The sequence below is a fragment of the Lygodium microphyllum genome, chromosome 12 (genome assembly GCF_053477565.2).
Source record: "Lygodium microphyllum isolate KBCC chromosome 12, Lygodium_microphyllum_v1.1.10, whole genome shotgun sequence".
NCBI lineage: Eukaryota > Viridiplantae > Streptophyta > Polypodiopsida > Schizaeales > Lygodiaceae > Lygodium > Lygodium microphyllum.
The window spans coordinates 17,457,054-17,479,968 of NC_141146.1; positions in this window are offsets into that span (position 1 = coordinate 17,457,054).

Sequence of the window (22,915 nt, forward strand, 5' to 3'; positions counted from 1 at the left end):
CTCTATTTTCCTTATTTTTTTCTTACCTAAATGCATCCAAATCACAAGCAACCACTTACACTAATCCAACCTACTTACCTAAATCCAAAAACCCAAAAAAGGTACTTGCAAAGAAGATCAAATACCTCTTTAACTCCCCGCACTCAAAGCTTGAATTCATGGTCCTAGAGCAAACAAAACCAAAATGTGGGAGCTCTTGCTCAACCACCAAAACCCATGGACTGCTGTTTCAAGCATTTCAAGCCAAGTGTAATGGCTACCTCTCGCATAGCCGTACATGCTCTCACACCTATGAGTGTAGTGATCTTACCTTTCATTCTTGATTGAGTTACCTCCTCCCTCAAGCTCTCTGGTAGCTTCACAATCCAAGATGCAAGCTCAAGCAAGCTTGATCCTCAAGCTCCAAGCTCCATGTCCCATTTCCATGTGTGCAAGAGAAGAAAAGAAAAGAAAAGAAAAGAAAAGAAAAGAAAACAAGAGAAGAGAAGAGAAGGGAGGAGAAGATGAAGAGCTTCTCCACTGCAGTCCCTCACCCTCACACACTCACTCCCTTACTCCCTCACACTCCCTCTCTCAAGCATAAGTACAAGCAAGAACAAGAAGAAGAAGAGAAAAAAGAGCTAGTTTTGGCCATATACAAGAATGAGCTTCTTTATTCACTTTTTTCCTTTTATATAAACCCTAATCCCCTTTGGGCGCCCATCCCTTTTTTACATGACTGGTCATTTTAGTCTAGGTCCACTTTTCCTATTCCCTTCCTATTTATATTGTGCCTTCATCCATGCCCATCTACATTTACAAATTGCATAGGAGGGAGCTGAGCACTCTCTTACAAAAATTTATGGTGGCCCTTTGCATTTAAAATGTGTCTTTCCTCCTTTGCACTTGCCCTAAACTTTTAAGGTTGTCCTTGCACTTTTGGCCTTTTTTCTCCTATTTCTTCAGTCAGCCACCTTTTTCTGTTTTGCCCTGCATCTTTTTAATTTTCTTTGCACTGGGTTTAACATTCACCCTTTGCCATAAAATTCAAGCAGTTTCATTTGAGAAGAGATTTATTCTCTTACAATTTGATGGTATTGATTGCAAGTGGAGAAACTTGATTACATTTAAGGAGGTATTTCAATACAAGTTACCAAAGATTCAATCTTCCCATGTTTTTATTACAAGATAGGAAACACATTATTCTTTGCAAAATGGAAAAGAAAGAGGATATATATTTTCATTTAAATTTCAATAGTTAGATGTCATTACATCAAGATAGAGATTTTTTCAAGGTCTAGCCATGGAATTCACTTACATTAATAATCTTATATTCAGGGGGTTGAACAAAGATATCTAAAGTTTTGTATTGGGATGGAAGGCTTGGATAGCATTCTTTACAATATTTATGGTGATGAGAGCAACCTAGAATAGCGACTCTTTTAGGTGGAGTTAGTTGGGTTACTTTATCAAAACATAGTGGTTTTGGAAAATTCATACTATCCACCTATATGAAGGGTGGGATTTAATCTTGATTCTTCAAAGATAAATGGTTTAACTACTTTGAGATTTTTCATCTATTTGATTTTATTTAGGCTCATTTCAATGTAGGTGAGACCATATGTGTTGATCAAACAATACAAACCACTTCGTGTCCAATGTTGATCATGATATAAAGGTGACAGATTATAGATCTATTTGAGGATTCACATAAGTGAATCCCTTCAATTAGAGTTTGAGGAATGCATTCTTGAGGGGAAAATGAGTTTAAGAAATCCTTGCCATGCCTCATCATTCTGCCAAAACATTTACTTTCTAGTTGGTGACAAAAGTGATACACGTAAGAATATTATCAATTCGATCTTAATTCTTAAAAATAAGATTTGTTGCACCTCTTTTGTAGTTGTGATACACAATATGTTTTCTTAGGAAAAATACATTATCAAGGTAAACAACTTTCTATGCATCAAACAATCGTTTCAAGTGCAAAATCATCCTTAAACTTAGATAACTACCCTACTAGTAAAAGGGTTCCTTGAACCTTCTAGTCAATCGTGAACTTGAGATGATCTCTATTAGTCTCTTTAGGAGAAGGGAATAAGTATTGTGGTCTACTATGGGTTATTAGACTTGTTCTTCTCCTTTTTTAGTGGGATTCAATTCTTAGATATTTTTTCCTAGGATCTAGGGTTCTCAACAATCAAAATTTAACTCACTTTGGATAGCTAGGATCCATCCAAGTGCTCCATCCTAGGATCCTTTATTCCCTTTGTAAAGTTCTTTCCATGATGGGTCTCCTATTATTCATAATCTATGGCTCTTGCATTCCTACTTTAGGATCCCCTTTCAGGGTCAATAAGAATGTGGGTCTCAATTTAATATGATTAAAATCATAAGTAAAGGAAACTACTCATTGTATTCAGTTGAGGTGACCTTTAGCCTAGTAGGTTAGGCTTAAGGTTTCTATCCATTCTCCTCAAGAGATCCACTTACAAGATAGACACATGAAAATGTCTACAACATAGTCCCAACTTAACACATTCCTTGGCATAACTTTTTGAATTTAGTTCCTAACTTTTGGTTTTGCTATCTTTTTGAATGTCTAATCAAAATCATTATACAGTATCCTTTATTCTTGTTTTGTAATTTAACCAATAAATCATGCAATAATGGACTAAGCTAAGAATTAATCCATATAGAAACCCCTCTTCTAGGTAACTTATTTTATTCGGCTACTATTGTGGGGGTTTATTCATAAGAGTTTCCAACCTAGATAGCAATTCCTACTACAACTCTTCTATAGATAAGAATGTAGAAAGTTGGAATTTATGAAGGGAACTTGAGCATGGGTCAGTGAAGATGGTGCCTAGTTTGCTTAGCTATCTCCTGTCCCACTCTATTATTGCTCCTCTTAGGTACCATCTTGAAATATCATACCCATGTACTCTTCTATGCATACTTCTCACTTCTTAATAACTACTCTTATCCTCAAACAAATGAAATAAAATAACTATGATGCAATTTTGATAAGAACATGATTTCCAATAGAACCAATACTTTGAGCTTGCATAATAATTAAATATAAAAGTAATTTAATAATTAAAAAATAAAATAAGCTAGTAGAAATAGGTAAATAACAAATAATATAAACAATAATGTTCAAAATCAGTAGTACCTTGGTGCCAGTTTGCACGCATCTTGCACACCAACGTGTTTAGGATAAAGAATGAATATGTGCTAGGGAGGAACATACATTAGATTTTATTAACACCTTAGGAATAATTTGCATGCATTCTCCACCAATGTGTTTAGGGTTAGAGAAACAAATACACGTAGGATACTACTATCTTGTTCTTATGTTACATGCATCCCATACCAACATGTTTAGGATTAGCTTGAAGGTTTCTCTACAAAGCACATTTAGAATATAGTGATGCATCATATTTATCACACTTATGTATCTATGTCATATATTTTTATACTCTTGCAAGGCAATGATAAGTAATGTTCATGTTTTTTTGGTGCATAGCATGCCAACGCTAGAAATATCCTAGAAATTAGTATCTAAAGGCTAACATTTATCATACTTTTCTTACAAAATATCTACTTATAAGATGATTAGTCTATATGCTATAATAATTTATTAACATATAATTATTAGCTTGAAATCAATAAAATAATTTTGTAGAAAAATTAGATAGACTTTACAATTTAGCCATGAATAGAAAATTCATAGCATAAATTCAAGGTTATTTGAACATTGATTTCAATCATAAGTTTAGTATTTAAAGCCATTAATATAAATGGATGATTTTTCGAAAGTTACAACATCCATTGTCACCCTTTGATAAACACATAGTTTTGAAATAGTATTCAAAGCCATTAATACAAATGGATGGTTTGTTGAAAGTTATAACATCAATTGTTACCCTTTGACAAACACATGGTTTGAAAAATTTAGTGACTAAGGGGAGACAAATATACAACTCAACTACAACTAGTAGATTAATAAAAACAATACTAATCTAGTGACAAAAGTGCTTTGATAAAAGTGCATTTTACATAGAAAAAAGTGCTTTTTATATATACAAAAGCACTTTGGTCTAATACTAGGCTCTAAGACACCTTGATTTGTAGGAGCTGTAACTTTTGGTACATAACTTTGGTTTAGATGATCAAGTAGTCTAAATCCATCTACAAGAACTAAAATTTCCCTGTAAATAATAATAGTAAGATTTGATTATTCATTAGATTCACATTATTTTTAACATGGACAACCACACTTGGAGTTGTACCTTCATTTGCTAAAAGAAGGCATCTCTATGGTTGTTACTTTTGTTGTTGGCATAGTCACCTTGTTAGCCACCTCTTCTACCTTTTTTAAGAGTTATTACCTTTACTTTCACTTTGCTTCTCTGAAGCAAAATGACCATATAGACTACAATAATGCCATTGTAATTTTGATTTGTCCTTCTTGTTGTAGTTGCTTAAGGTGTCTTCTTGGTTGTTGTTTGCTCATGGAATGGATGCAAAACTTCCCCTTATGATGTGAGCATCTTCCTCCTAAGGTCATGAAAGCTCCTTCATTGCTGATTTATCCTCTTCTTGCATTTTCATTGGAATTTCTATGCAACAAGTAGAACACTTTGCAAGTCATTGAGTGATGGAAGCTCCTTTTGGATGGCATAACTTTGGACAAGTTCGTATAGCCTTCATTGAATCCATTCATTAGAACCTATACCAATTCATTTTCTTCCATTTTGTTATCTATGTTAGCCAGCTCACTATTAAGGCTTTTCATCTTTAATAAGTAATCATGAGCTCATACATGGTGAAGCCTATACCTTTCCAATCCTCAAATGAAACTCTTAGGAAGTATTCTTGACTCATAAATGGTCTTGTAGTGTGGTAGAATTCTTGACCTCCTTAAAAAGATAATTGGAGACATTAATCTTGATAAGATGGAGAGAAATCCTCTCTTGTCATAGTTGGCCTACTCATTGAATTGATTGGGGTTATCTTCATTGCCTTCAACAATATCCCAAAGATCATGAATCACTAGTAGTGCTTCCATCATTGATATGGAGTAGTTTGATGAAGTGACTCTATCAAGCTAGAGGAAAGCGGTGAGTCTATCACCACTTTCCAATGTCAAGCTAGAGGACTTGAACTTCATATTTTTTAAGAATGGAGAGCTTTTTGTGTAGAGAGCTTAAATTAGAAGAAGAATATCACAGTTTATCCTTATGTGAAGTAGACTACTTTTGGAAAAATGAAAAGTAGTGGGTTCTTCCTCACTAACAACTCAATAAATATATGATAGTTATATGGATGGAAAAGAAGGCCATCAAGAGCTTGAACAACTTTGATACCATGTGAAAAAGTTTGCCAGTATTTAAGGGTAGGCAAATATATGGCTTAATTGCAACCAACAAAATAGTGAAAACAATATAAATGCAGTGAAAAAAGCACTTTGATAAAAGTGCATTTTATACAAACAAATTGTTTTTTATATACAAAAGTACTTTGGTCGAGATAGAAAATCACTTTTACAAATGCAAAAGTACTTTTAGCACTAATCAATTAGTTAACTATTTAAAGGATCTATGACTATCCCAAACCCAAAAGTAACATTAAGCTTGTACTCAACACTACACCTAAGGAAATCTCTCCCACCTAAAGAACTAACTTACATTAAATGCTTTAGGCAAGCAAGGAGAAGCAAGATCATCTTGCTCAAGATACATTGATGATGAACAAAGAGGAGATCATTAGAACAAGAATGAATATAGCATTGAGATTCAAGATAAGGAAATACTCATATGTATGATGATAATGAAGAAGTACTAATGCAATTGGACCCACAGTGTGACTAATCAATGAGCTGACTCATTCCAACTACATGCTATAGCTCAAATAGACTAATGAGCTGAATGGATATTACAAAGCTCTCAATGCTCTCAATGAGCTCTTCTCCATTCTATCTATCTACATGTCCATATATATACTTATTCTTTAGTGTATCAGCTATGTATAGAGTTGATTTAATCATGATAAGAGAGGGCTAAAGTTACTCCTAACTCTCAGCTACCTAATAGCAGTGATGATTGGACATGCTAGATACCCCACTTTGTAGAGCCATAACTTTTACTATAGAACTCCAATTTGGGTGATCAAGTAGTCTAAAGACTTAAAATTTTTGGATAAATAATAATGGTAAGATTTGAAGATCGTTGGAAAAAGTAATTGCAATTTGTGAACTATTTATTACAACATGTAAAGACTAGTTCATATGCCAATTTAAGTTGCATTTTGATACTTCAACACACGGATAATACAAATAATCACATTGATCTAGAAGTGTGCTAGATCATCGATGATAACTTTAGAACATTGGGACAAGTTGAATCCTTTCAATTATTGGAAGCCCTTGAAAATAGCTCATGTGAGGATTCACCTCCATACATTTTGAACGAGATCAAGGAGTTGCATCCAAAATGCTTCTTAGAAGAGGAGCTATTCCACAAATCATGCACATGCAAGGATATAACTCCCTTAAAGTTTCTTGATTGCCAGCATGTGGGGCTAGTAAACATGCTTTTCAAGCAATTTATTGAGTTAAAAAAGGGATTCCACACAATAAACAACCACCTTTGTACTTCATGCACAAATTTATACCCATTATATCCTAAAAGGAAATGTAGATATTGGATGGCTAAGTCTGTTAATCCCAAGATTGGCTTAGGAAGAGCCAATAGTAGAGTATAAAATAGCATTGCCAAGTTATAAATACCAAATAGCATCCTCTTTGGTTACATGATCTAATATTGTCTCAATTATGTTACATTTTGATTTCACTTTCAATTGTGTACTTGTGTCAAGTCATGTCATAGTTAATATTGTTGTGATTGTATACTTTGGGATTGAATCATTTGAAAATAATTAAATGTTTTGGATTGTGCATCATATATAGAGTAGTTACATTACAATTCTGTATTCTACAATCCAATAGTCGAATGTGTGCTTCATGTAGTCTAGTCATAGATATGAGTTTGTTACATTGTAATTGTGCATTAAACCAAAACTCAAGCTATATTTCTAAGACAAAAATCAAACTATATGTGAGGTTTCATTCTACATTAAATCCAATCTCAAACTATATTTTTAAGACAAAAAAGGTATTTATGATGAACCTCATAAATACCAATAAATTTCAATAAGTCTAGTGTTCCTATCTTTTAAGTTAGTAAATGACTATTATTTTAAATTAGTGATATTTTAAATTAGTAAATCTATATACTTCAACTTATTCTTCAAGTGTAAAATTTTTTTCAATGTTAAGATTTTTCCCCTAAATTTGAAGCTATTACTATTTTCTACACTTTTTGTATTACTAAATATGTCTACTTAAAAAATAAATTCATTAAGTAAAGATATTACTATTCTCTTTTCCTATCCTTAAACATGAAGGGGATGCAATGGCAATGGAGAAGGAGAAGAGGAAGATGCGGGAGAGAAGAACTGACAGTCTTATTGCACTATCATATTATATATGAATAAAGAATGGGCGGTCACAGTGTACACGGGCATGCCCAGAGACCTTTTACCCCAACAACCTCCCATTAAAAGGCCAATGTGGCTGGGGAATGTGGCTAGGGAGTGAAAACAAAGAAAAGAAAGAAAAAAAAAGACAAGGTGAGGAATCATGACATCTCACACCCAACGCCCAATCGGAAAGCGAGCTGTGCAAGAAGTGTTGGGAACCTTTGCAGAAGAAGAGTCAAGCATCCTCGAGTCCATGATATCTAGGAGATAAGCGGTCCCACAGCTCCATACAATGGAGCAATCCAAGAATGCTTCTCATGAAGCAAGCACAACTCATCAGTGCACGGTTGTAAAGCATCAGAGTTGGAATAACATCACCATGGCGCATACAAGACAATGGAGAGTAGTCAAACTCTCAAGAGTCAATCACTGAAAGAGAGCCAACATCCCGGACACTCGTCCAACGAGGTCTCAAGACTACATGTGGCCTCAGCGAAGCGGAAGACTAACATATGGCTGGCTGTCCAGCCTGCAAAACTACAAGAAAACAACTCTCATGAGCCTGTAAGGGATCTAGCAATTGATCACCAACATCTTGACCCTGATTGCTATGCATAGCTATGTCATCTAGGCCAATAAGTGCCTCATTTTTGGCATAAACAACTTGTTGTAATGGCACTATAGTTGTTGTAAAATTAGCCATAAAGCATACTGAACGCTCATCAAGCTGCCTGAGAGGTGTGTGCGTCGCATAGAAGACAGCATGACGGCTGCATATGACCTGCTGGGCATCCAAATCCCATAGCATGTAGGCCTTAAAGTCACCATCTCCATAACCAAGGAGGATACATCTACGTGACATATGCTCATGTGGCATACGTACAAATGCCTGGCAGCCAAACATCCTCAACTAATCATCCTCAACTAACCAAGTGATTGGGAAGGCATAGGTCCATATACTGCACAATGGACAAGATCTAGAGGAGCATGCCTCGTACGAATACCATAAGCCAAGGGGGCTCTGCAAGGACCAAGAGAACAATCAGGGCAAGCATCAAGATCTGTAAGTGACATAGGAGGCAACAATGAGTCTAAACGAGACAAGATCTCCATCTCTCTGTGGTGCATATGGCCTAGGCCATAATGCCATAACAATGCATGTGGTATCTGGATAACTGTAACCATAGAATCTGCCACATGAGCGACATGCACTGGGTAATGAGAACCAACTCTAGAACCTTTGGCTAAAACTAAGCATCCACGACAGATCTTCCATGACCTATCTTGAAGAGAAATAGTATATCCTGCATTATGCAACTGACTGAAAAAAATCAAGCTCTTACTAAGCATGGGAACATATAAAACATCCCTGAGCATAAGAGAAGTCCCATTAGGCAAAGCTAGGTGTATATCCCATGTACCAACAATAGCATAAGACTACTCAAGGCCCAAATCAATACATCCGTCAAACTCCGTGTAGGAAGAGAACCATGCTCTATGAGGGGTAACATGACAAGATCCCATAGAGTCCAAAAGCCAATCAAATGCATAGGCCTGCTGATCACTGAGCAAGTAAGCTATAGGGAAACAAGATGCCAAGAGTACATGCTCAACTGCATCATCATGGGTAACTGCATGTACCTCACCACTAGTAAGAGTGGTAACACCTGCTACATCTCTTGTATCTCTGACTTTCTGCTCATGTCGAGTCCATCTCTGTCTTTGCTGCTCTCTAATCCATCTGAAACATTTTCTTTTAACATGCCCAAGCTTCCCACAATGGAAGCATACATTTGTAGTAGAAGAATCTATAGAAGACGACAAGGAATCCAAGTCATCATGAATAGGGCTATCCATAGTATCCACGGAGCTCAAGGAGTCAAGGGCTATCCCAACATAGGGAACCTGCTCATCAAGACAACTATCAGTAGAAGCACAAGTGGTAGAGGCATGCTATTGCAAGTACTCTTCCATCCTCACTAGAGAGAGGAAGCACAAAAGCATCAACTAGGGATGTAGAAGCTCCCACATGAAAAAGACTTGTAGCTAAGTGCATGACATAACCAACCACAATAGTGTAAAGGCCAAGACATCTGTCAAAAGAGCACACGGTATTTAGCCATGAAATCAGTCCATAACCATAATAGCAAACATGACTCTATAGTACATCAAACCACATAGTAGTATCCAAGTCAATGGAAGATAGCAAGGGGTATAAACCTTGTCAATGAAATGCCAGCTGCAAAGAAAATGACAGTGAACCAAGTATTGAGCTCTACTCTTTGCTCAAGAAGCATCCAGGAGCATAAACATCAAAGTGGCATCATCCAAATACATCAACATATCATCCCGAGTAGTCAGGAGCACCCGTAGACCATAGGCATAACCAAACTAGAGGTAAAATAACTTGTCAACCAAGGTAGCATAAATCCCAACCAACAATGAAGTGTCCACATCCAAATCAAGGCTCAATAGCTCTCAAATAGCATATCCGAGCATAAACCATGATGACCAAGCATCAATACATCCAACATGACACCCAAATGTCAACAAAGAGCATTATGCATAAGTCATCCCTAATAAAACCTTGCTGCCTAAACAATGTACAACAGTAAATCCCTGCATAAATCGAGCCATGGAAGCTCAAACCAAGTCCCAAAGCATCTCAAAAAATTGGGTAAACATCCCCAAAGAATTTGGGCATCAAATACCAAGCCTCAAGAGCATCACATAAGCTAAGAGCATGACATTTTCTTGTTGTAAATCAACTCAGATCTATTACAAAAAATTCTATGATTAGAATTTGGCAGATTTGACATCACCATTGCGTTTGGAGCATGCCAAAACCCCAAAATAGACTCTTACCTAGCCTAAATCGGGTTCCGGATGCCCGAGATATGAGACAAAATGGGATTTTTGAGCCAGATTTTTAAACAGACGTAAAAAAATGTGAGTTGCTACTGTGGGGCTTGCTGGTTATGCTAAGGATAAGGGGGCAAATGGGGGCATACAAGGTTCCCAATGAAGCCAAGGAACACTTGCAAAGAGCCTATGAGGGCTGGGGAGAGGCGGGAGATGAAATCTTACCTCAGAGGGAAGAAGCCATGGATGGCATTGAAGCTCCAAGCTCTAGGTCTTCAATCCGGGTTGAAGTAATGCCTGGCCAAGCTCCACGATCAAGATTTGATCCAAAGCTCTGATACCAGTTGAAGGGGATGCAATGGCAGTGGAAAAGGAGAAGAAGAAGATGCGGGAGAGAAGAGCACACACAATGTAGGTGTTGTCCAACTAAACTGATAGCCTTATTGCACTATCATATTATATATGAATAAAGAATGGGCAGTCACAATGTACACGGCCAGGCCCAAAGGCCTTTTACCCCAACAAAACATGCCTACTTGTTCTCTTTTCCTATCCCTAAACATGTCTACTTGTAGAGTAAATTCATTAAGTAAAGTTGCATCTATTTGCTTTGTTTTTAAATTGTACTTATTAAAATTATTTCATAAATATTTGAAAATTATTAAGTTATTAAAATTTGATTAAATTACATAAATTTAAACTTGTAAATTATTATTTTAATAATATTTTATATATTTAATCAATTTTTATCATTTTCAATCTATAAATTAGTTTTAAGACAGGTTTTTACAAGTTTAATTGTTATTTTTAACTCATTTTTCAACTTAAGCTTTGAAACCGTTTACGAGGCATAGAGCTTACTTTGTGTTAAGTAATTAAAAAATTTATAATTTGTTTTACCTTTTTTCCTAAATAATAGTCCCTCAATACACTAAAGAGAGACCATTCAAACTTGAAAGTTGTGGTGCTAGTCTCCTTGTTTTTATAGGGGTATTTTTCAATTAAATAATGTAGTATATCATAGAAATATAATCTCATATGAAAGAATTTCACCACTAATTTTTCTCTTAATCCATGACGGTTATCGATGTATTTGTTGATGTATCCCTATATTTTACCTTGTATTTTATCAGGCCATCATATAAGAGTCCCGCATTTTCCATATAATATGAAACCCATATTCATACTAATACAACCTAGACTGGATAGGAGGAAATAGAGTGGAATGGAGTATTAGGGGATGAAGGGTAATTGGGTAGTAGATTGGAAAGAGAATGTGAAGTCTTCTTGCCAAGAAGGGTGAGATAGGTAGCATTGAGAAACCATTCATCCTTCAAAAGAGCTAGTGTTTATCTGTTTCCTTTTATCCTCTCTCTCTCTCTCTCTCTCTCTCTCTCTCTCTCTCTCTCTCTCTCTCTCTCTCTCTCTCTCTCTCTCTCTCTCTCTCTCTCTCTCCAAGTCTTGAGAAATTGGGCTAAGAGGCATGGCATAAGATCAAGGGGTTAGGCTGGTTTTAGATAGGGATATACCACATTCGACTATATTGTCACACTAAGGGAGATTATTGAGGAAGACTGAGTATGCAATAAAAATATATATTGTTATATTTTAGATATTTGTAAGGCATTTGATACAGTGCCATGTGCAAGACTCATGAGGAGGCTATAGAATATCGATGTCCTTGAGGAGATACAATCATGGACTATCTATGCCCTATATGAGACAGTGACACGTAGAGTATGGGCCCTTGCAGGGGGTATCTTACCCTCAATCAATAACACTATTGAAGTGAAACATGTATGCCCACTCTCACCCACTTTGTTTGGGCTCTATATAGATGAGGTTTCAATTTATGTTGATTGAGAGAGGGAGGACCTTGAGTCACTCTAGCTGGGGTATTGATACCGATACTACCCTATGTAGGTGACATTATGCTTATTTTTAACTCACTTGCGGGACTATAGAGACTTTAGGGTGAATCACCAAACTTCAGCTCTTTGATACATTTATTACACCCACACTCCTCTATGGGGCAATCATTTGTGGCCCAAGCCACTATCACACGAGGAAAGAGTGATTGATAGATCATGATGGACCAAAGAAGGAGTTTTATGATGGATGTGAACATATGGCAACCGTTGGTCATGATGATATCATGTATGATATGAGTAAAGAGCTCAACTCACATGAGAAGAGCCAAAATGGCGCCAATACTTATCGTAGTTGAGGCCATGCTCTAAATAGTGACTTTTATACATAAATTATGGGAGCTTTCTCACTGATATATACCTACATCTAGCATTGGCTTCATCTCTCCAATTAGCCAAAGGGTGATAGACATTGTTGGTATGCTCAAATGGATACATGGATGAGCTTGCATGGTTTGCAGATTGATAGACTATCCCCCCTATGATTATAGCTTGGATTGTCCCACAGTTGAAGATAGTTGATCGGAGTTGAACCATGCGATCATAGCAAACACATTGAGACTAGAAATTTAGAGGACTTGCATTAAACCTCTTTCTCCACATGACACAAGGATGGCACACTATTAGAGTCACTTCCTTCAACTCTCTAAGGATGATTTCATTGTTAAACCGAGCTATATGGATACCTAGCTATCACATGGGCTACATATAGCTATTGAGCAAATTTGTATCTCAACAAATCAACTAGGGATTGAGACAGGTAGATGGGCAGGTAGGGGGATAGAAGATTGCATGTGCAAACTTTGTGAGAGAGAGCTTGAGATAGATGGGCATTACATCTATCGATGTATTGTATACTATGGCATTCGAGGTAGATACCACTATCTATTTCGAGAGGGTTTTGACCTTCTATATTAAGTGATGCAGTTTGACGACCAAAGCTATTTGGGATTCTTTCTCTTAAAGCTTTAGAGGTTTTAAGCAACTATTCTATGAGATAGAAGCCCCCCACAGTAGCTAGCTCCACTAGTAAAATAGAGGTTTGTCACCAACTTTTTCACTACCATATGGTCTATGAGATTGGCCGCCATTGTTGATGAACAACCAGTAGGGACACATCATAGAGCAACCTCATCTTTAGAAGGTATCTCCCTAGATAGAGCCATGGCACTCAGTCAAGCGAGATGTCCACATTGTCTTGGGAGGAGACTAAACACCCTTATTACAAATAGATTAGGGTTATCATTGAGCACCACGCGAGATACATGCTGAGGCATCTTAACCGCATAAAGCTATATCTCCACCTGAGAGAGATACTGCACTAAGGGAACAAGAATTTTTACCCTTTTTCTTTTTTCCTTTTCTTCCCTATTTCATTATTATTATTTACATTTGTACCATGGGCATATTGTTACACAAAATAATGGCTAACTTTTAGTTTCATAGGCATATCTTTTACCTTTTAATATGAGAGATACATGTCATTGTATATATTGGTTTGGTCTCATAGAGCACATTAGCCTTTTAGGGATGTTAATATACTCTTCTTCTTCTTCTTCTTCTTCTTATTCTTATTCTTCTTATTCTTATTCTTCTTCTTCTTCTTCTTCTTCTTCTTCTTCTTCTTCTTCTTCTTCTTCTTCTTCTTCTCTCTCTCTCTCTCTCTCTCTCTCTCTCTCTCTCTCTCTCTCTCTCTCTCTCTCTCTCTCTCTCTCTCTCTCTCTCTCTCTCTCTCTCTCTCTCTCTCTCTCTCTCTCTATCTCTTTGTCTTTGTCTTTGTCTCTATCTCTCTCTCCTTCCCCTTCTATTCTTCTTCTTCTCTATCTCTCTCTCTCTATCCCTCTCTCTCTATTTCTACCTTCCTTACCCCTCCCTCTATGCTCTTACTTTCTTTTTGGCATAAGGGTGTAGTAAAGCAATAGCAAATGCATCTAATAATCAGCCTCTAATTCTTATTATAGATCCTTCTTAGGGTTTAATTCTACCTCCCTACCTCTTGTATTCTTCACCACCATATTTTGGTGGAGAGGGTGTTAACTCTGCTCTCTCCTCTCCCACTTTTCTATAACATTTGGCTTGCATGGTTGCTGATGACTAGGAAATCAATGCAAATAAAGGCACCAAAATGTGCTCAACATGGGAACATCTTTTGTGAAATAGCATTTTGCTTTTGAACCATCTTGTTAAAATTTGTCTATGAAGCAATGTAAAATGTGTAGTCCAAAAGACTCACATTTAAAAAATGTAGAAAGGAAAGGAAAGGTCAAACACCTTTTGTCTTTGAGTGGTTGACTTCTAAAAACCCCCAAGTCAACACAATAGGAGGAAAACAAGGATCTCTACACTAACAATCTTGTCTAAGCAACTAGTCGCAAAACCATCTCAAACTCTAGACTAGCTCAATTATGTGTTGGTCTAAGCCTTTAGGTCATGAATACTCTATATCCCAAAAAGTAGAAAAGTCTAACTGTTCTAGCAAACTCAAGGAATGATGGCACTTCATGTCAAAAAGTCTACACTTCTTCTATGGCTACTACTACAACTGAAAGCAAAGATCTTGCAGCTTCATGTATTTTCTCCATTTCTTAGATTTTATGATAAATACGTTATGCTAAAGCAAGCCTTAGAAATTTGGAAATTATTCAACCATTAGCCCAAATAGCATTGTTCCTTTGTTAGCTACATACACTTCCAATGACGAATCCATGATTCTCATTTTAGCTTTAACTAATGGAACATGTTGAATAATAGTGGCCCTATTGGCTTTGAATCTAGCTTTAACTAGGACCCACATCTAGAAAACATATATGAAGTATTTTTAGACCTTTGTAGCTCATTGTCATTAGCTAGACCTTGTAGCTCATGTATATCATAAGACAACAAAGTGCTTAGAGGTTTTGATACCTAAGAATTTGATTCCTACATATTGCATCCTTACCAAAGAAATCTTTTCCTTCATCATGTATATGATAAGAAAACAAAGTACTTGGAGGTTTTGATAATTCCTACATATTGCATATTTACCAAAGAAGAATTTTCCTTTATTTTCTAGACATGAACGAGTCATTTTCCTTTGTGATAAACATCAAAGTATATCTGAGAGCATGCTTTTTATGCATTTCACTATAGATGATTGTTCAATACCTATAGCACATTGTTAGTAGGCTAATATTTTTCTTAACAAAGTTGTAAGATTAGGTACAATCTGCACAAGAGGGAACAAATAGATCTCAATGAAACATCCACTTGATTTTTATAGCAATTTTTTTATTTTCAAAAATTATGGTTCATTTCTCTTGGAGTTAATATTATGGCCCCCTCCTAGACGAGTGTTAATCCCATCCCATGGCACTCACACTAAGTGTAACTTACTATTACAAGTGAGAAGCACTAGGACAACCAATGAGAAGTCCTAGCAAAGGAAGGATGGTGGGTTGATATTGAGGAACTAGGAAGAGGCTTGGAATGACATGTTGAAGGATTTAATGCTTTGACAAGCTATCTCAAAGAGATATGGAGTGATGGTTGGTTGGCGATTGGTGGATCATTGTTGTTACATGAAGGCCACCAATGTTGATGGACCTATGAGAGGTCCAGTGTACCTACTATGTCACTTGTACTCTCCCTAAGGTGTGTCTCTACCGTACTTGTGTAGTGGTTGGTATGCATGCATGTACAACTATCTACTCAAGCATGTATAAAACTTGAAGCATTAATGAAAGTGGTATTGCAAGAAATATTAATGAGGAACTTGAATTTATGGCATAACAAAGTTACTACAAAGTACCTAAAATTAGGAAGAAAATATAATAATTTTCTAATGATATAGCAACAAATGAATAGATAAATCCAAATGATACAATGTCTATAAAGTAGAATACACACATACACACACATATATAACTCCTAATGTTAGAATTAAATATCTATATAGTAGAGAATGATAAGATTCAGAATTGGAGATCTCATCATTGCACAACTCCTCCTTAGGCTAATACTGCAACAAGAAATAAACATGGATTATAAGAACTCTTGTATGAAAGTATATAAAATCCAGGCTTGTTAGTATATAGTAACTGGCCATCTATTCTCCCTAAAACCATAGCCTTTCCACAAACTACATAATCCCATGGCACATTATACACTCTTTCTTTGGCTTGGTCATCAAATGACCAATGTATCTATTCTAGTATTATGGGTACATTGGTCATCAAATGACCAATGCACCCATACTAGTATAACATAGATACAATGAATAGTAGATAATATATATGTAGAACAAAATAAAGCATAATACTTATAGATCTTGCCTCTAGCCACCACTGTCAAGATGCAATAACAAGCCTTCTGCAACTCCCACATGTGCCACCTCCTTTTGTTGCCTCCACTTGTCATGATTTTCCTTTATATTATTCTTAGTCTTATTCCTTTGATCCTAATTAAGCCACCCAAGCTTTCCTAGCCCATTGTTGTAGCATCATGTGCCTCTAAATTGATGGCCTAGGTGTTTCCAGATGCACATTTGTATGTAATCATTTGAAAATATATCAACAATAGATAACAATGGAAACTTAGCATGGAGAATCTAGATTATATAACCTTTGTGGGATGGGTCTTGGTCTCTCAATTTCTCTATGATGCTATGATGGTACATCTACATGACAAGCTTGTGAAATCTAGCAATGATTTTCCTACCTTTCTTGTGCATGACCAACTAGCGTATATGGTTGGTGATCAAGTACAACATGAAAAAAGGAATCCTGAGGATTCTATTGTGCATGACCAACTAGCATATAGTAGCCTCAAACTAGAAAGGGTGATCACTATCAATTGGGATCTATGTGCCACTAGTCCCAAATCCCATGTCCAAGTTAGGGTTGGCCTAACAAAACACGATAGAGATGGGGATGCAAGCTAGGGTCTTGCTAGGGGGCTAGTCAAGGATGGGAGAACAAGATTTTGGTGTAGTGTGGTAGGTGGCAAAGTAGTACTAGTACCCACAAATCCATGCTCATGTAGGTCCATCGTTAGCCCACTAGTGCATGTGAAAATGAATGAGAGGTCATTTTGGGTGGATATGATGGGTCAATAGATTGACGGAGAACATGCTCATGTGGTGACCTTATGATCTACAAGGTTGAGGGGAGGGGGATCACTAAGATAAGTTCCATCAAGGCGGCAATATAACATTTTTTCCTCCATAAGAGCTATAGCCATGTAGGCTACAAGAAATGGAGTGTTGAGCACAAGTGCATTGGCTATGTACAGGGCTATGAGCTAACTACTTTGACTCTACATGAAAATTAAGCTACCCCAAAGACTCTGCACTATCAAAATTAATTGCTACATGGAGTCAAAGTACCATATTGCCCCCACAAAGCACTATGTCTCCTCATCTATGTAGCATCAACCCTTGTTGACAAGTGTAGTAGCAACCTATAATGAAAAAACAATTATGTAGTGTTCTTACTTTTATATATATATATATATATATATATATATATATATATATATATATATATATATATATATATATATATATATATATATATATATATATATCTCTCTCTCTCTCTCTCTCTCTCTCTCTCTCTCTCTCTCTCTCTCTCTCTCTCTCTCTCTCTCTCTTTGTGTCTCAATCAATACCCTTTCTTGCTCCCACTCTTTGCCTAAGACATGCCATTGCAAAAAGTTGAGGATTATAGATTAACTTATATGAAATTAAACTCAAAGAATTGTGAGGACAAATCATTATATTAAAAATGTTTGAAGTATATTGAATACACAACATGCTTAGGATTATTTTGTGTACAAGGCTTTAGGGATCTAAAGATTATCATCCATTTTATTTGGTAAAAAAAATTAAAAATATGTAGATGTATATGCAGCTCTCCTCCAAGAGAAAGCTTCAACCCCTCTTCATGGAGGTCTTTGTCCTCACCCATGCAAGCAAGTTTGCGCATCCTCATCCTTATGAACACTTAGTTTAGTAGACTCTTTCTCATGTTCATTTAGAGCATCTAGCTCTTTGTCATCTATCCATTTGAACAAAGATTCAAGTAGGTTGCACTCTTCGTACAACCTATGAGGGCATAGAGCTACTTGTACCACATAGCATTGTTTCTCATCCAATTGATTAGGATAAAAATATAACCTATGAAAAAAATGATTCATATGAGAAAGATCCCTAGAGTGAATAAGGATCACATGAGTGGAAGGTAATAAATTTTGTGCATATGCTCATAGCATTTAGGAATCACTAAGATGTCACGCAAGTTTGATCATAATTTCATGGAATCCACCTCCATGAGTGTTGAAGGTCCCTTTCAAATAGTTGTACTTGGCCTCTCCATCACCACTCTATAGCATGACACATCTGAGGATCATGCTTTGCTTACATGGCCTTCAATGGCTTTCTTGTTCAAAGTTTTCCATTATACTACAACCAAAGGTTATTATCTTTGGTCTACATGCTCCACTAGAAAGCGTCACCTATGAGACCACAAGGTGAAATATGAATTGTACTAAAAAATACAATAAAATACATATCCTAATTATTTGATTCTCATGCAAGATATATAAAAAAACAAGGCATCCCAACAATTTCTTACCTCTTGTGTGCAACCCTTGAAGAATGCCCATTCCTACATGCTTACTTACGTAGCTCTTCTTAGCTCATCTTACACAACCACTTGAGTATCATGAAGGTGGGTAATACATGTAGGCCATCTAGGTACACATGGGTTGTTATTTGTGAGATGCCTTGAAAGCTCTTGTTGCTAGCTTTCATTACTCCTTACAGCCTCCTATCTAATCATCCTTCTTCATAGTGGCTAAATGATGTGGTATCTAGAATCTACTTTTTAAAATCTTACAATGGAGTCATCCATCCTCTTGCCCTTCCCTTGACCTTGTGCAACCACTTTGGTTATTCAAGGCTCATCTTGTAGACGCTTGAGGGATCACATGTCATTATGCTGATCTCCTAATTACTCTGTGATATAGACTAGTGATTCTTAGATTAACAACCCTTCTTCCATGGAATCGTTGGGCCATTTCCTTTGTCGCATGAACCCCTTCAAACTTTATACTTGAATAAAGTTGTCCCGCTCGTATTGATCCAACCATAGAGAGATTACAAGTTCAACAATGATAAATAAAAATTTAGCCTAGATATTCTTAACCCCTCATAGAATGGTGAATTTTCCTCCTCCTTCAAGGCAACAACATATGGGTTATTCTCATGAAGGAGATTGTCTATCATTTGTTCCATCTCTAGCTTGATTGGATCCACAATTGGCTTGTGCTCTCGTGCTCAATCCCTCTATGGATGCCTCCTCTTGTGATTGTCTTTTTCAAGCATTTGTGAATGGTTCATCTACTCCACTTGCCACTCTCGCCTTCCACCTTCAAACATGTCTCATTGGTTGAAAGGCCCTCAGTCTTCTTTATGAGGACTCCTCATCCTATGGTTCATGAACTTTTAGTTATAATCATTAATTAAATATCCATATATGCTTGTACAATGGATAGAGTCATGAGTCACACCAAATAAAAATTAACTTCTGATATGAGTTGATTTAATGGGAGGCATCAGACATTTCATAATAGTGTACAAGATCTAAGATTATATTACATTGTCATCTAATAGTTTTCTTATATTGATTGCATCGGCAAGGTATTCTCTAATTGAGAAATCCCTTTTTTGAAACATTGGCTTGAGGCTTGTCCAAATTGGAGATCGTTGTCTTGTGCCATGGTAGAAAATGCTTAGTCTAAGCTAAGCTTGTTAGCTTAAGTCAAAACCCTAATTTTTAGAATTGTAGCAAATCATCCCATTTTGTAAATGGTTAGGCACTTAGTGCTCATTGTTTTGTTTCAATAAATTCCTGTGAACATGTTTCCCTCTCAATGTGGTGTTGACTCTTTTCCCTCTATGCGTGTGTGTGTGTGTGTGTGTGTGTGTGTGTGTGTGTGTGTGTGTGTGTGTGTGTGTGTGTGTGTGTGTGTGTGTGTGTGTGTGTGTGTGTGTGTGTGTGTGTGTGTGTGTGTGTGTGTGTGTGTGTGTGTGTGTGTGTGTGTGTGTGTGTGTGTGTGTGTGTGTGTGTGTGTGTGTGTGTGTGTGTGTGTGTGTGTGTGTGCGTGTGTGCGTGTGTGCGTGTGTGCGTGTGTGCGTGTGTGCGTGCGTGCGTGCGTGCACGTGCATGCGTGCGTGTGTGCATGTGCGCACACGTGCTAATTTTCATGGTGATAATTGATCGAGTTGGTTAAGTTCAAAGTGTTGTCATTCTCGCATTCTTCCCAATGCTTACCTTCATCCAACAATTGAAATATTAAAACTTGAAGTTTCATGAGAGGGTCAATGATACACTAGATCATGCATCCTTTAAGCCTGAGTTTACTAACTTATATCTATTGATCTTAGCCATCAAGCTTAGACTAGGCATTTCTTTCCCTTTAAGTTTATGTAAAATAGGATTTTCGAATGTGTATGCATAGCCTGGAGAAGCCCTCATGTTTATTTAGCTTAAGTCTAGTGTGAATCTACTTTCAGCATAAGTAGGGATTTTGTTTACATGTAGGTTAGTCTAACCTCAATTGGATTCTAATGTGTACCTTCGAGTATAATCCTATCTCATATCTAGCTTATGTCTACTCTAGATATAGATGTGGCCTTTGCTTACAACTATTGTAAGCCTTTAACAAATTTAAGTCATATTCCTAAAAAGTAAAACCTTTTTGAAGAGCTATCCTAATCCCAATCTTAATCCTACCTAAGAACTTTTAAAAATAATGAAATCCTAATTCTAATCCCAATATTAATCCTACTCCCAATTTAGGATTTTCAAAAATATAAATAATCAAGCAACTCTAAATATAGTAAAAACTATTAAAAATACTAATGTTAGACTTTGAAATCTCATTAACCTTCAAATAGTTATACTTATGTACTACTTTATATTGAAGAAAAAAGTCATGTGGCATGCCAAGCATACGCTTGATGAAGATGTCAATGTTGAAGGTGCATTGCTTTGGTCCCTTTGCACCTGAAGTCTCCCTTCACTAAATAGCTTTTCAAGATGTTTACATATGAGAATCCTATTGATCTACACATTGTACTTTGTCACTTTTTTCTTTTTTCCTCCTCAGATTTTGAGTAAATCTCTCTCTCTCTCTCTCTCTCTCTCTCTCTCTCTCTCTCTCTCTCTCTCTCTCTCTCTCTCTCTCTCTCTCTCTCTCTCTCTCTCTCTCTCTCTCTCTCTCTCTCTCTCTCTCTCTCTCTCTCTCTCTCTCTCTCTCTCTCTCTCTCTCTCTCTCTCACATTATTTACACTAAAATCAAGTTGAGAATGGTGCAAAACAACTTACATTGTCCATTTTTCTTCTTCTATTAAGCTCAAATGTGCAAGTGCACATGCACGCATGCAAGCGCGTGCACTTGCAAGTGCGCATGCACGCATGCAAGCGCATGCATGTGCACGCGCACTTCCTCACTCAAAATCTAGCTTTCATCACAATGGAAACTTGTATGAAAAAAGAAGAAACCTTATCTTGAAGCCACACCTTTTTTCAAGAGAGTGTGAAATGAGTGTGTAGCAAACAAGTAAACAATAAAACCCTAAAACAATGCAAAATGGAGGGAAGCAATGTGCTCTTACCTCAATGCTTTTGTTACATGTATATCTTTGCTTTTGATACATTTCAACCCCAAAATGTGCAAAGAAAGGGAAATCTTTTACCATAGAAATTATTTTACCATGTTGTTATAGCCATCTATATGTAGTTGCTAAACATATCGATATATGCAACACTAAGTGCACTGATATACATGTCACTATAAGTGCTACTAAAACACCAACTATCATTCAAGTAAAAATGGTGATAGAGTGCTTTCTTTGCATTTTGCATCAAAATTTGATGTTAGTAAACCCTTCGTATGGTGTAGTGTTTGTTTCAACTGTGTTATACAATTCTATCATGTTTTACTTTGTAAGGCCTTGTCACTTATATGCAGGTATTTCTCTTATTGGCTTGGGAAACATTTTTGGTGCGAGCCATGCCCCACATCTTTCCTCTCTTGGCTTGTGCACAGGAATAGAAAGTTAAGGTGAAAGGACCTTCGTTGAACTAGGATAAAGCAATTGTTTGGTGCACATAGCAAACACATACTTTTTCTTTCACAAACTCCCATAAACAAGCAAAAGTTGCATTTTGTTTTTAACTACATGATGGCTTACACATGGCTACCTCTCATTACTACTGAGAATGACCCATTTTCCTAATGTTATGTTATTAAGGTTTCCTCCTTTTACTAAAAATTCGATACCACACTAGATTTGTCTTAAAGGATTTTCTCATGGAGGGTTTTAAATAGCCTTTGTTTTAGTTTGAAAATGGAAAGGAAAGTACTCCATGATTCACAACTACCATTCACATGATAATGTTGGTTAACTAGCTGCAACTTGCACATCCTTGCCAAACCCACAAACATGTCGCCTTCACATGATGCATTTTCATCTCACCGTCTTTTTAATCCCCAAACTTGTGCAATTTTTGCAACTCCCTCTCATCCAACATTTTCCACCTCATTGTATTATAGCA